Source organism: Mustela nivalis (genome assembly GCF_964662115.1).
Source record: "Mustela nivalis genome assembly, chromosome: 6".
Classification (NCBI taxonomy): domain Eukaryota; kingdom Metazoa; phylum Chordata; class Mammalia; order Carnivora; family Mustelidae; genus Mustela; species Mustela nivalis.
Genome location: NC_139025.1, coordinates 611,119 through 626,516, shown reverse-complemented (window position 1 = coordinate 626,516; position 15,398 = coordinate 611,119). Strand labels below are relative to the sequence as shown.

Here is a 15,398-nt window from a genome sequence, read left to right as displayed (position 1 = left end):
TGGTCTATGTATCTGTTTTTATGCCAGTAACAAGCTGTCTTGGTGATCACAGCTTTGTAGTAAAGCTTGAAATCAGGTAATGTGATGCCCCCATTTTATTTTTGTTTTTCAACATTTCCTTAGTGAATCGGTGTCTCTTCTGATTCCATACAAATTTTTGATATTTACCCCAAAGATACAGATGTCGTGAAAAGAAGAGCCTTCTGTACCCCAATGTTTATAGCAGCAATGGCCACGGTCGCCAAACTATGGAAAGAACCAAGATGCCCTTCAGTGGATGAATGGATAAGGAAGATGTGGTCCATATACACTATGGGATATTATGCCTCCACCAGAAAGGACAAATACCCAACTTTTGTAGCAACATGGATGGGACTGGAAGAGATTATGCTGAGTGAAATATGTCAAGCAGAGAGAGTCAAGTGTCATATGGTTTCACTTATTCGTGGAGCATAACAAATATCATGGAGGACAAGGGCTGTTAGAGAGGAGAAGGGAGTTGGGGTAAATTGGAAGGGGAGGTGAATCATGAGAGACTATGGACTCTGAAAAACAATCTGAGGGGTTTGAAGTGGTGGGGGGATGGGAGGTTGGGGGAACCAGGTGGTGGGTATTATAGAGGTCACGGATTGCATGGAGCACTGGGTGTGGTGAAAAAATAAATGAATACTGTTTTTCTGAAAATAAATTAATTTAATAAAAAAATTTAAAAAAGAAATAAACTAGACTAAACAAAACTAAAATTAAAAAAAATAAATGTAAAAATTAAAAATGCAAAAGGAAAACACAGGTGTATGTATCAAAAAGTTCAGGTTAGAAGGTTATTATGGAGTTTGATGTACTGGATATCTCAATGTGATGGTAAATAGGTTAAAACATTATCTATGTAATAATAAAAATTAAGTATATAAAAAAAGGAGCCAGAATAGTGGGATCGAATTAATAATAAAAAGTGTCCTATGAAGTAGTGGTGGTTGTTCTCTTGTATTTTTTCTTTTTTCCTTTCCTGATTGGTTTTCTGGGGGAGGGTCCTCTCACATGGGTTGTCAGTCAATGATGTTCTCTCAGTTAAGTTCCCCCATACCCCTCAAGGGGGCGGGCTCTGAGGAAACTTTTTTTCAGGCTTTTGTTCTCTGGAGGTTATTGTAATTGTTCACTTTTGTATTTCTCTCTCGCCTTGACTGCTTTTGATGGATTTTGTAGGTTTAGAGGAAAGCAAATGTCACCCTGACCTCCCTCTCAGAGAAGCCTCAGTCTGGCTGCAGAGCCGAAATAAATCCCCCCTTGGCTGTTGGCAGAGCAGGTTCCCAGTCGCGGTCCCTGGGGACTCAGGATTTTTTGCTTGTACTCAAAACCATGGCAGCAGTGGCTGTCTGGGCAGCCCAGACTGCCAGAGAAGTTCCAAGCAGCGATCACACACTGAGATTTTCCCGCTGGCCAGGGCTGGGAGTACCTGGTCTTTCAGGTCTGAGAGCACCTGGCTGGCATTTTTGTGCACCTCTCTCAGGGGAGGGCGCGGGTCAGGACTCAAACTCTGATGGCATGGCAGGGTATTCATGTGGGGACTGCAAAAAGGCTTTGCTTATGTTGGTTGTCAAGGCTCCCAGCCCCTCATGGGAGCCAGGCGCCACACACTCTCAGGCAAGCTGGTGGTTCAGGGACCATGACCTGGTTTCTCTGCTCCACTCTCTCTGGCTCTGCACCAAGGGTGGCTGTCCTGGGTCTGCGGACTTAAGCCTGGAACCTAACACACCTATTCCCGCAATCCCCCCACACCCCCGTGGTCCTTTGCTCTATTTGAGTGCTTTCTACGAGACTCCCCAGTTAATGCTGGTCCCCAGGCACAGGGCACTCTTGTATTGGGATATTACTTTCCAATGGGTCACCTCTGGTGGCTCCCTCCCCCTTTTGTTTATCTTCTGATATCACCTGCCCACTGGCGTCTTCTGCTCCAGTAGAGATCCAGACGTGTATAATTCTGATCTCAGGCTGATTTCGTGGGTGATTGGAGATCTTTGGAAGGTAATCAGCGCACTTTAGGGTGCAGGTTGGAAGGGTGCCTCCTCCTACTTCCCTGCCCCTTGTCTCCCCTGAGGAGTTCTTAACAGACAATGGATAAGGAAGATGTGGTCCATATACACTATAGAGTATTATGCCTCCATCAGAAAGGACGAATACCCAACTTTTGTAGCAACATGGACAGGACTGGAAGAGATTATGCTAAGTGAAATAAGTCAAGCAGAGAGAGTCAATTATCATATGGTTTTATTTATTTGTGGAGCATAACAAATAGCATGGAGGACATGGGGAGTTAGAGAGGAAAAGGGAATTGAGGGGAAGTTGGATGTGGAGGTGAATCATGAGAGACTATGGACTCTGAAAAACAATCTGAGGGTTTTGAAGGGGTGGGGGGCGGGAAGTTGGGGGAACCAGGTGGTGGGTATTATAGAGGGCATGGACTGCATGGAGCACTGGGTGTGGTGCAAAAACAATGAATACTGTTACGCTCAAAAGAAATAAAAAAAATTAAAGTTGTATCTAGGAAGTAGTGGTGGTTGTTCTCTTGTGTTTTTTTCTTGGCTGGCTTTCTTTGGGAGGAGCCTGCTGTGTGTCCTTTCAGGAAGTCTTGCTATACCTGAGTCCTTCTGTCCCCTCTTAAGGTTGGGCTCTGAGGAAACTGGCTTTTCTGGCTTTTCTTCTCTGGAGTTTTTTTTTTTTTCTCCCTTTGTGGATTTTGGCATTTCTTTGGAGGTCTAGAGGAAAGCAAACTGCACCAAGACTTTTGCCTCAGAGAGAAGCCTCAGTCTGTTCCTCTCTGGGTGTTCCAGAGCACATAAATTACCCCTCTGCTAATGAAAAAACACGTCCCCAGCCACGGTCTCAGTGGTCAGAAGAACACCCACTTTTACCCAAAGCCATGAGAAATACTAGTCCAGAGAGTTTGCTTCCTGTGGCTGCCTCTGCCATGGCTGTCTGTGCAGGTCCAGACCTCCAGAGAGGTCCCAACTAGAGATAGTACACAGATATTTACATGATCTCCCAGGCTGGGAGTGTTCAGACTCTCCTGGTCCTAGAGAGCACTGGCTAGGATCTATCTCAGGGGAGGGTGTGGAGAATGACTCAGACCCCATTCACAGAGTGTGCATGCAGAGTACAAAAAGCGGTGGTTCTAGAGAGCTCCAGCTGGCATCCACACAAGACTCTCTCATGTGAGCTGCCATCCAGATGCTTTCATGCATGTTGGCAGTTCAGGGACCAAGGCCTGGTTCTCTGCTGCACTCTCTGGCTCAGCACCAGGGGTAGTGGTCCTGGGTTCATTGTCCTAAACCCCTGTCCCTAACCACCTGATTCAGCCAAATTCCCCTTAAGATCTTTTGCTCTTTTTGAGTGCTTTCAACCAGACTCCAAGTTAATGCTGGTTCCCAATCACAGGGCACTCTAATATTGGAGTATTACTTTCCAATGGGTCACTTCTCTCCCTCTTATTTATCTTCCAATATCAATCCGATGTTCCCCCTCCACTTTACCTGTCCACTGGCCTCTTCTGCCCCCATAGAGATCCAGAAGTGTATAATTCCAATCTCAGGCTGATTTCATGGGTGATCAGAGTTCTTTGGTAGATAATCAGCTCACTTTAGGGGACTGGTTGGAACAGCATCTCCTATTTCTCCTCCATCCTGTCTCCTGAGAAAAGGTGTTTATCAGGTGTGCGAGTAATTATACAAACATGCCAGAGAATAGGAAGTATCTTGAAAGTGGACTGCGAGGTAGCTGGCACACTGGGAGAGAGTGCAGAGGAAATGGTCTTGCCTTCCTCATGGAGCAACCTCCTTCCCAGGCTGACTGGCAGCTGGAGGAGTGCGCCATCTTGCTGCGGCTGGGGAAACAGCCCAGGAAGAAGAGAAACAAAGCTAATTAAGCCTAACCTCTTCATTAGAAGGGTAACAGTTAAGATCAGAGCAAAGATCAGTGAAATAGACAACGAAACTAGAAGCTGGTTCTGTGAAAGAATTAGTAAGATAAATAAGCCACAGGCCAGAATTATCCAAAAGTAGAGAGAAAGGACCAAAATTATTAAATTATTAAAGTATTGTTATGTAAATTAAATTAGTAAATTATTAAATTACGAATGAAAGTGGAGATATCATGACTAACACCAAGGAAATAGAAACAATGATCAGATATTATTATCAACTGCTATATGTCAATACGTCAAGCAACCTAGAAGAAATGGATGCATTCCTGGAAACCTATACACTTCCAAGACTGAAACAGGAAGATATTGACAACCTGAATAGACCAACAACCAGTAACGAGATTGGAGCAATGATCACAAACCTCCCAAGACCAAGAGTCCAGGATGTGCTGGACGCTGTGTGGAATTCTACCAAATATTCAAAGAAGAAATAATACCTATTCTCCTGAACCTTTTTCAAAAAGTAGAAACAGATGGACAACTTCCATACTTACTCTATGAGGCCAGGATTACCTTGACCCCAAACTAGGCAAAGACCCCATCAATTAGGAAAATTTCAGACCAATATCCCTGATAAATATGGGTGCCAAAATTGTCATGTATATCCTAAATAATTGCATAGTAGTACATTAAAATGATTATCCATCATGACCAAGTGGAATTTTCCCTGGGCTGACAGGTCCATTCAACATTTGCAAACCAGTCAGTGTGATAGAACAAATTAATAAGAGAAGAGAGAAGAACAACATGGTCTTCTCAATTGATGCAGAAATAGCATTCAGTAAAATACAGCATCCTTTCCTGATTAAAACTCTTCAGAGTGTGGGGTAGAGGGAACATTCCTCAATTTCATAAATTACATCTATGAAAAATCCACAGCAAATATTATTCCCTTAAGATCAGGAACATGACAAGGTTGCCCCCTTTAGTTAGCCACTATTGTTCAGCATAGTGATAGAAGTTCTAGCAACAGCAATCAGAAAACAAAAAGAAATAAAAGGTATTCAAATGGACAAAGAAGGAGTCAAACTCTCTGTCTTCACAGATGACATGACACTTTATGTGGAAAACCCAAAAGACTCCACCCCCAAACAACTAAAACTCATACAGCAATTCAGTAACATGGCAGGACACAAAACCTATGCACAGAAATCAGTTGCTTTTGTATACACTAACAATGAACCTGTGGAAAGAAAAAATAGAGAATTGACTCCATTTACAATAGCATGAAAATAGTAAGATAACTTGGAATACACTTAACCAAAGAGGTAAAGGACCTATACTCCAGAAACTACAGAACACTTATGAAATAAATGGAAAAAGACTCAAAAAGATGGAAAAAACATTTTATCTTCATGGTTTGGAAGTATAAGTATTGCTAATATTTCCTGAAAATTAGGAAATTAACAAAATTAAATTAAAAGATCCTGAATCAATAAGGAAATGTTGAAGAAGGATAACAAAGCTGGGGTCATCACGTTGCCTGATTTCAAACTATATTACAGAGTAGTGATCACCAAGACAGCAACCTGAGGGTTTTGAAGGGGCAAGGGTGGGACATTGGGTGAACATGGTAGTGGGTATTATGGAGTGCACATAATGCATGGAAGACTGGGTATGGTACATAAAGAGTGAATTCTGGTACACTGAGAAGAAACCAAAAAAAAAAAAAAAAAAAAAAAGAAGAAGCATGTTACTGGTACAAAAAGAGACACTTAGAACAATGGAACAGAGTAGACAGTCCAGACATGAACCCTCAACTCTATGATCAAGTAATTGACAAAGCAGGAAAAAATATCCAATGGAAAAAAGACAGTCACTTCAATAATTGGTGCTGGGGAAATTACCTATGTACAGAAGGATGATATTCAACCATTCACTTACACCATACACAAATATAAACTCAAGATGGATAAAAGACCTCAATATGAGACAGGAATCATCCAAATCCTAGAGGAGAACATAGGCAGTAACCACTCCGACATTGGCCAAGCTAATTCTTTCAAGACATGTCTCCAAAGACAAAGGGCACAAAAGCAAAAATCATGTTTTGTGACTTCATCAAGATCAAAAGCTTCTGTACAGCAAAGGAAACAGTCAACAAAACAAAGAGACAATGCACAAATGGGAGAAGATATTTGCAGATATTAGACAAAGGGCTAATATCCAAGATGTAGAAAGAACTCAAACTCAACACTAAAAAAAAAAAAAAAAAAAAAAAAAGACATGAACAGACACTTCTCCAAAGGAGACATATGAATAACCAAGAGGCACATGAAAAAGTGTTCATCATCATTAGCCTTCAGGTAAATTCAAATCAAAATTGGAAGGGGAGATGAACCATGAGAGACTATGGACTCTGAAAAACAATCTGAGGGTTTTGAAGGGGTGTGGGGTGGGAGGTTGGGGGAGCCAGGTGTTGGGCATTATGGATGGTACATATGGCATGGAGCCCTGGGTGTGGTGCATAAACAATGAATTCTGTTACACTGAAAAGAAATTAATAAAAAAATAAAATACATACCAGTAACAACAACAACAAGAAAACCACACTGAGATACCACCTTACACGAGTTAGAATGACACAAGTAACAATGCATATACAATGAATCTTGGAGCACTGAAAACAATGAAATAAAATTTAAAAAAAGAGAGAAGCCAAGAAACAACAAATGTTGGAGAGTTGTGGAGTGAGGAGAAGCCTCTTACACTGTTGGGGAATGCAAGATGATACAGGCACATTGGAAAAAAGTTGGAGGTCCTAAAAAAGATGAAATCAGAATTATTGTATGACCCAGCAATTGCACTACTGGGTATTTACCCCAAAGATGCAAATTAGTAAAAAGAAGGGCCACGTAAACCCCAGTGTTCATAGCAGCAATGTCCACAATTGCCAAACTGTGGAAACCGTTGAAATGCCATTCAACAGAGGAATGGATAAGGAAGATGCAGTTCATATCTACAACAGAATATTACTCCTCCATCACAAAGGATGAATACCCACTTTTGTATCAGCATGGATGGGACTGGAGGAAATTATACTGGGTGAAATAAGTTAAGTAGAGAAAAACCATTATCATAGGTTTCCCTTATTTGTGGAAGATAAGAAATATCATGGAGGACATTAGAAGAAGGAGGGGAAGATGAAGTTGTGGGAATCAGAGGGTGAAATGAACCACGAGAGACTATGGATACTGAGAAATAAAGTGAGGGTTTTAGAGAGGAGGATGGTGGGGGTTGGGTTAGCCTGGGATGGGTATTAAGGAGGGCACATGCTGCATGGAGCCCTGGGTGTTATATGCAAACAATGAGTCTTGGAACACTACATCAAAAACTAATGACGTGCTGTATGGTGACTAAAATAACATAACAATAAAAAATAAAAAAGAAGTGCCTGGCCCTCAGTCATAGAGTGTCTTTAGCTTTGTTGTCCCTGTCACCTCCTCAGTCCAGCACAGATGAGATGAGCCTTCTACAGGTTTCTGACACAGGCAGGGTGTGGGTTCTCACATCGTGTCTCTTGCACAGTAATACACGGCCCTGTCCTCAGAGTTCAGGCTGTTGATCTGTAGATAGGCTGTGCTGACAGAGGTGTCCATGGAGAAAACAAATCGACCAGAGAAGCCCTGGGCATATGTTGGATTCCCAGTGTTTGTGTTGATCCATCCCATGTACTGCAGGCTCTTTCCTGGTGCCTGTCGCACCCAGTTCATTGCATAGCTGGTGAAGGTGTACCCAGATGCCTTTCAGGAGACCTTCACAGATTCCCTGGGCTTCCTCACCTCAGCCTCAGACTGCACCAGCTGCACCTGGGAGTGGACACCTGTGGAGAGGGAATAGGAGGCAATGAAGTCATGCTGACTGGCCCTGTTCCCCTCCTCTGCCAAAGGACTGGGGGAATCCCTTACCTGTAGCCAACACCACCAGGAAGAGGATTCTCCAGCTCCAGTCCATGGTGAGGTGCTGTGCTCTCATGGTATCTACAAAGGATTGTGTGCAGCTGTTGGGTGATGTTCTCAGGACCCAAACATGTGTATATTTAAGAGAGTATGCCTTGGTTCATTTGCATATTCACAAAGCAGAATATTTCATATCAGGAAATGGCTCATTCAGAGAGAAGACACATCAGAGGGGAAACATATTCCTGGGATCCTAAGGTTCCACATCTGAACATCTCTTTGAAGATATACACCCTTGCCACATCCCCAACTCTGTGTTACCAGGGCTCTTTCCACTGAGAATGAGCCCGAGTGCAGAGCTGTGGAGGCTACTGGGTAAGGCAATTTCCTTAGGAACAGAAATGAGTGCTGATCTGGAACCAGGGGACCAGGGATGGCAAACCTGATGTGTCAGTCACTGTGGACCAGTTTCTGTGATGCCCTGTGCCCCTCCCTTTTCAGGTGGAGTCGTGGGGTCTGGGTAGACAAACACCTGAACCTGAGGCAGGTCACCGGGATGATGTGTCTGATAGGCCCAAATGCACATATTGTAATGAAATGCTGGTAAACCTAACCTAACCACGTGTGTAAAAATTACATATTCCTACAGTCTCTTCTAATCGTAATGTGTTCAAGTGTTAACATCAAGAAGTCATCTCCCGGGGCACCTGGGTGGCTCAGTTGGTTGGACGACTGCCTTCGGCTCAGGTCATGATCCTGGAGTCCCGGGATCGAGTCCCACATCGGGCTCCCAGCTCCATGGGGAGTCTGCTTCTCCCTCTGACCTTCTCCTCGCTCATGTTCTCTCTCACTGTCTCTCTTTCAAATAAATAAATAAAAATCTTTAAAAAAAAAAAAAGAAGTCATCTCCCTATTTAAGATAAAAAGTCATGATCATCAAACTAAAAATGTTTTAATTAATGAAAGATGTCTCATTTAATGGCAAATGACTAAACCATTTCTTTGGAAGCCATGAACAAGTTTCCATTCTACCTTGTATCATTATTTTCATAAAGAAGATATATATGGATATACAATGGAATGTACTTCTCCATAAAAAAAATTGCAACGACATTGATGGAGCTAGAAAGTATTATGTGAGGGTGAAATAAGTTGACCAGGGAGAGAAAATTATTATACAATTTCACTCATATGCGAAACTTAAGAAACAAAACACAATCATGGGGGAAGGGAGGGAAAAATAAAATAAGACAAAATCAGAGAATGAGACAAACCATGAGAAACTCTTAAGTCTAGGAAACAAACGGAGGGTTGCTAGAGGGGAGGGGCTGGTGTCTGGGGTAAGTGGGTGATGGACATTGAGCAGGATATGTGATGTAATGAGCACTGGGTGTTATATGCAACCGAAGAGTAACTGAACTTTACTCCAAAACTAATGATTCACTATGTGTTAATTAAGTGAATTTAAATTAAAATGAAAAAACCTTTTTATTTGGAGAAGCAAAGAAACAAGTACTAAATATGTAACAACAAACCAAATCCCTATTATTCATGTGTGACATGAGGAATCTGGTTTCTGGTCAGACCTGTCAAAGCCTGGACGTCTGTGGTTTGCCCATAAGCTGAACAACTGGAATTCACCAGCTCTTCTCAGACCCACCAGAGATGTTGTGATAGGATATCTTTGTCTGATCTGGTGGCTGTGACAAATACCACTGCCTGGGTAGTGTATAAACTGTGGAAATGAATTCCATCAGAGTTATGAAAGATGGAAGTTCAATGTCAAGTCATGCAGCACATCCAGGCCACCTTGTTCAGCCTGTGCTGGGAGGGGGTCAGTCCTATTGATCTCCAAAATGTTGTGGAGAGTAGGTCCAGGCTTCTCTTTAGAGGCTCATATTGTTCTCAGGGTCTTGATGAGGAGTTCCAGGGTTATGCTGAGATGGTCAACCCATAACCATCCCCCATCAAGTATTTCCACATCCTTCCTGATTTCTCTGGAACAAGATCTCTCCTTCCTTCCAGTAGGAACAGGCTGAGGATTTCCCCAAATTTTCAGTTCTGCTTCATACTGATTAATGATTATGTCTTCATATCATTTGTTCATACCACACTTTATCATAAGAATTCCACAGAAGCCTTCTGATGCTTTAAGCCTTTGCTCAGAAATTCCCTCAGCCTCTTACCAAGTTGTGCCTCTCCCTAATTCTTCCTGTGACCCAAAAATTGAGTTTACAAATAGGCATATGCAAGGAATCTCAACTTACTAAGGCAAAAGCCACTTGCAGATATATCCACAGGACCCACAGGAAAGTAGAGAAATATCTATAGGACCCACAAGAAAATAGGAAAATTGAAAGTCAGATGGTGAATTGATGAAGGTTCAGTGTGGAGATGTCTGAGTTGAAGCTCCTGTGGAATTGGTGACAACCTTAGGGTTTCCTACAAGTTTGTGTTTTCAGTCTAGAAGCCCCACCTCATTCCCCCAGGAATGAAAGGATGAATATTAGCTGTGCTTCCGAGGTGGGGAAAGATCCTCTTAAGAAACTTGCCAGATAATTCAAGAACTGGAGGAAGTTATATGCCAACATCCAGTTCATTCTAGATTTTGCGTGGGGTCAGGGAAGTACGCCCTCCTCTCCCCTCCCCTTAGGCCTTCCTGTGTCAACTCAGTGAGGTGTAACCTGAGATTTCTTGTGAGGATGACATCAAGGGTCTCAGGTCAGGAATAGAAAGACCAACCATAAACTACAAACAACTGTCTATACCCACACTTTATCCCCCTATGATAGGGATCTTCTATAATAATAATAACAACAAGAAAAAGCAAAGAGACCTAGAAAATCAGAAGTTATTTTTGAATTCTATATGGAATCCAGCTCAAAATGAGTCAAAAGCAGGGACATGAGAGGAAATGTCAATGTTGTCTCATCAGTGGTTGATTCATTATTGTTCTTCTGAATCATATTTTGGGCCAGAGTTCCCAGGTTAGCCCCACTTTAGGGTTCTGTCATCATGGTAGACATTCGTTATTGAGCCTCATTCTACAACTGGCACCTGCTGGGGGTCAGGAAAGAGTGACAGGACTCCAGCCCCATGGGGCTCAGGGGCCAGGACAGGTTGAGGGAGAAGTTACAATGGGGCAGAGAGAGGACATGGTGACTCTCTGTGGGATAATTGAAGGATAGCAACAGATGGGCAAGGATCCACACTGTACCAGCCAGATCTGATGATTCATGTGGATTTCCTGTGTGGAAGCCCGGAAACACATTTCAGATGCATCCCCCGAAGCTGCTCTCATAGACTCCAGAACAGGACCCAGCAGTACTGCGATGGGTTTTTGTCTCTGGTTGTCATCCTCCAGGTCATCCTGCCTGTTTCTCTGGGGGAAATCAGAGAGCGAATCCCATCAGGTGGGCTGCCTTTCCACCGAAGAGATGGAGCGGTGCCTCCAGAAGGACAGTTCCTGATCACCAGTGTCCACCCGCTTGGATAATGAGCCAGAGGATAAACTGTACCTAGGAGGACAAGGACCCAGTTTGGGCAGATGTTCTGGGGGTATTTTTATAACCATGTGGAGACAGTGTGTGCCCGATGAGGTCAGAGAACAGGAAAAAGCTCTCAGAAAGCCTGGGCTGTGCAGGTGCTTTTCAGGGATGATGAGAATTCCTGCAGGTCCTTTTTGGAGAAAGAAAAACAGGATATGGATGTGGTTGATGAAGGAAAGTTCCCTAGGCACTGGTGAGATCTCAACTGCACGTAGACAATGTTATCTCGTTCTGGTTGGCTACATGGACAATATGAGAAATTAGAGATCGAAGAAATAACCTTATATATCCCTAAATGAATCTAGAGAGGCTAGAGGGGAAACCCCCTGTCTCAGTAGAAGCCCCCCCACCTGCCACTGCTCCTGGGTCTGATTTGTGTCTGTGGTTCTTGAGTGCAGCATGCTGAAGTGAGCACCCCCTGGTGTTCTGAGCACCTCGAGAGCACTGAACTATGTGATCCTTCTGTCCTAATCACTCCCTGGTGCCCTGAGAGCCCCTGTGCCCTGAGAGTCCCCTGGTGTTCTGACTGACTCCTGGTGACTTGAGCACCTGTTGGGGCCCTGAGCTCCCTCTGGTGACCAGAGAGCCTCGTGAGGCCTTGAGAACCCCTGCAGTCCAGCTACTCCTGTGTCCCTGCAGGAAAGTTTGTGTCGGGGCTCATCCTAAGAGTGTACACACTGGGTTCACACATTGCAGTGACACACAGTGGTGTCCTCAGCTCTCAGCTGTTCACCTGCAGAATCAGCATGATCTTGCCATTGTCTCAGGAGATGGTGAATTGGCCCTTCACAGTGTCTTCATGGTATATGTAACTACCACCACTCGTAATGGCTGAGACCCACTGCAGCCCCTTCCCTAGAGCCTGGCAGACACAAATCATGCCGTAGTCACTGAAAGTGAACCCAGAGGCTGCACAGGATAGTCTCAGGGACCCCCAGGCTTCCCCACATCTCCCCCAGCCTCCACCAGCTGCACCTCCCACTGGACACCTGCAGACACAAGACATCCTGGTCAGGAAACTGTCCTTCACTCACTGTTTTTCTTACTGATATCCACTTCCTTCACCAATGTTTCTTGTTCTCTGTAAATGACTTTTTAAAAGAGTAACAAGGAAAATCCAGTCAAGAATAAACTCCATCATGAGCTGTCTCTGTTCTGTCCTGAACACTGAATGGAAAACCCGGGAATCCTGAGACTGGGGTTCCCATCTCAGCTGCAGGCTTGGGGCTGGGCTTGTTTAATCAGCAGAAGGTGGACACTATTAGCATGTCCCTTGACTCTGTAGCCAGCATGGTATCTGTACTGACAGAGAGGACAGAAACCAGAGCAGCTGTGACTGTTTTTGATTTGGTGATACTGACAGGATTTGGGAAAAGATGAAGTTTAAGTATATGATTTTCAGAGTACCTGCTGGGTTTCCATTGACCAGTTTGATTTCACATAGTCACACATATCATATTGAGGTGTAGGTATCTTGTTTCCCCTTAAAGTGACATGATCCTACACCCAGAATTGTGGAGGGTTTGTGAGGTGTCCAAGGACACTGGGGTGAGAGTGAGCCCTGGTATTTGGACCTGTGCTCCTCCCACAGGACCTACTACACACCCTGAGACCCTGCAGGACAGAGTGCACAGGTTCATGGAGAACATAGGATGCTGCCTGTCGTGAGACAAGATGACCTTATTCTAGAATTTATCTGAAATACAGAATCAGGGTGCATGCAGGTGTTCTTTCAAGTCTCTAAGGTTACACTGTCACTGGGTTCATCCCAAGTCATCTCTGGGATTATTTGTAATCGTTTTGATGAGTGTTCTTGATGCAGGATGGACTGCACACAGGCAGAGAATGCGATATGAGAAACACAGGTGTCAGAATCAACAGTACCCAGAGCAAGAAAATCCATTTTCCACAAATTTTTCTGTATTTGCAATTCTTCCTCATTCCTTCTTCACTCTGTCCTTACATAGCTATTGATCTTCATGTTACCTCACACTAGCTTTAATTTTCTAGATTTTATTATTTTTTACTTGTGTGAAATGTACCTTTATTTCTAGGGCTTCTATTCGTGAACCAAATACCTGACAATACCCCCATATTTATTATGTTTTCTTTTAATAATGGACAACTTTCTGAAATGACAGAGAGCACAATATGTCCTCTTTTAAGCCAATGATTGGGCTTGGAATTGTTCCCATGTTTCTGTATTTTATTTATTTATTTATTTATTTATTCAGTTACCATATAGACATGATTAGTTTTGATGTAGTGTTTCCGTATTTCAATAAACTCACTGCTCAGATTGGAGTTGCAAGAGCTAAAGAAATAAATAGAATAAACTTCAGATCAACAAATTCATGTCAATATACCTTGTAATTGTGGTCATGAGGCAAACAATAATCTTAAACTCTCAGGAGTAACAAGTACTCACAGGGGCTAAGAACCAGCATCTTGTCATATTGTGAATGCAGATCCCTGATGACAAATAAACTATCACCAGGTTTAGATAGAACATTTAATGGATTTCTTGACATCATGTGTGCTAATGGTGTTATAGTGTGAGGTTCTCCAGGACCATATCATTAAATCAGTCCTGTCCTCAGCATTCCTATCCTGTAGGATGGGGACAAATCATGAAAACCCTCCCCACACCCTGGTGGACCTGGCAGGATGGGAGGAAGATGATTCAGAGCAGGAATTCATGGAGATCCACGCATCCTGAGTCCACCACAGAAATAAAGAACTTACCTGCAGAGGAAGCCCTCAGAAGAACCATTGTGGGGTCACAGGTGGAGCCCCATAGGATCTGGGATGGGAACAGACATCACAACCTCAGTTCTGTTGAGGACCACACACAATTTTCACGTGGAATAACAACCTTAGTATTCAGGGAGAAGTAGGGAAACAGGAAGCTGAGGACATCCAGGGACCACTGGAGCTGTGGCAGGGGACAACTGTGAAAAACAGAATGACTGTGAAGAGACAGGCAAGAAATCATGAGAGACTATGGACTCTGAAAAACAATCTGAGGGGTTTGAAGTGTCAGGGGGGGTGGGAGGTTGGGGTACCAGGTGGTGGGTATTACAGAGGGCACGGATTGCATGGAGTTCTGGGTGTGGTGAAAAAATAATGAATACTGTTTTCCTGAAAGTAAATAAATTGAAAAAATTAAAAAAAAAAAGAGTACATGGACTTGGACCACTGGTGGAGGAGGGGCAGTGACGCATGAAGGCCTCCCTCGACTCAGGGAACACCTGAGGCTAAGGCTACTTCATCGAGTCAGAGTCCTTGTAGTCTGAAGGCTTCCATCACACTAACAACTGTCACCTGAGTAGAGCAGAGGAGAGTACTGGAGAGTGGAAGTAGATTCTACATGGGGGAGCTCAAGGCGATCACAGTGCTGATCTCGGACCAAAAACAGGAGATCTCTGGAGGAATCTGAACTCTTGTATGGCTACATTAGAGACACATTTAAAAGCTGCTACCGAGGCAGCCCATTTACAAGTGGAGCCAGGAAGAGAGTCACACAGTCCACAACGTAGGCCTCACAAAGGGAGGGTGTAATTATCTACAGACACCATAAAACATAACAATATAATATGAAGTGCCCTGTGCATAGTAAACTTTCATGAAACCCCGCCATAATTCCAGGGGCTCCGTACTGTTAGGGAACCTCTCTGTTCCACCTGCCCCTCTATTCCCTTGTGGTTCAAGTCCTGAGTATGCAAGTTTGGGGACAGCAGCTCCATGTGCAAATCATGTGGACATTTGTTAAAGCTGGGTCACTCCACTGTATTTGGCAATTCAGAGCTGTTCCACTCATCATGAGTGGATTTAACTTCCCTGAAACACCTTCACTACCAGGAATGTTCATGTGTAAAGGACAGAATACGATGGCAAGGCTGTCAGATTTTGTCATCGCTCCAATCAGTTCACCTCCCTGGGAACTTCCTGGGTGAACCCTCACTTCTCAGTGAC

At 43.6% G+C, this 15,398-nt stretch overlaps 1 protein-coding gene across 1 annotated transcript in view; it reads right to left on the bottom strand.

Moving 5' to 3' along the window:
- LOC309867990 (uncharacterized protein) overlaps nt 1-8,442 on the bottom strand; it is a 368,605-nt gene extending 360,163 nt beyond the window's left edge. The window contains exons 1-2 of the mRNA XM_082737339.1: nt 7,885-8,442; nt 7,417-7,799 (exon numbers count right to left, since the gene is read on the bottom strand). The gene's annotated coding sequence lies outside the window, so the exon portion shown is untranslated. The remainder of the gene's footprint in view (nt 1-7,416; nt 7,800-7,884) is intronic.
- Between the last annotated feature and the right edge of the window lie 6,956 nt (nt 8,443-15,398).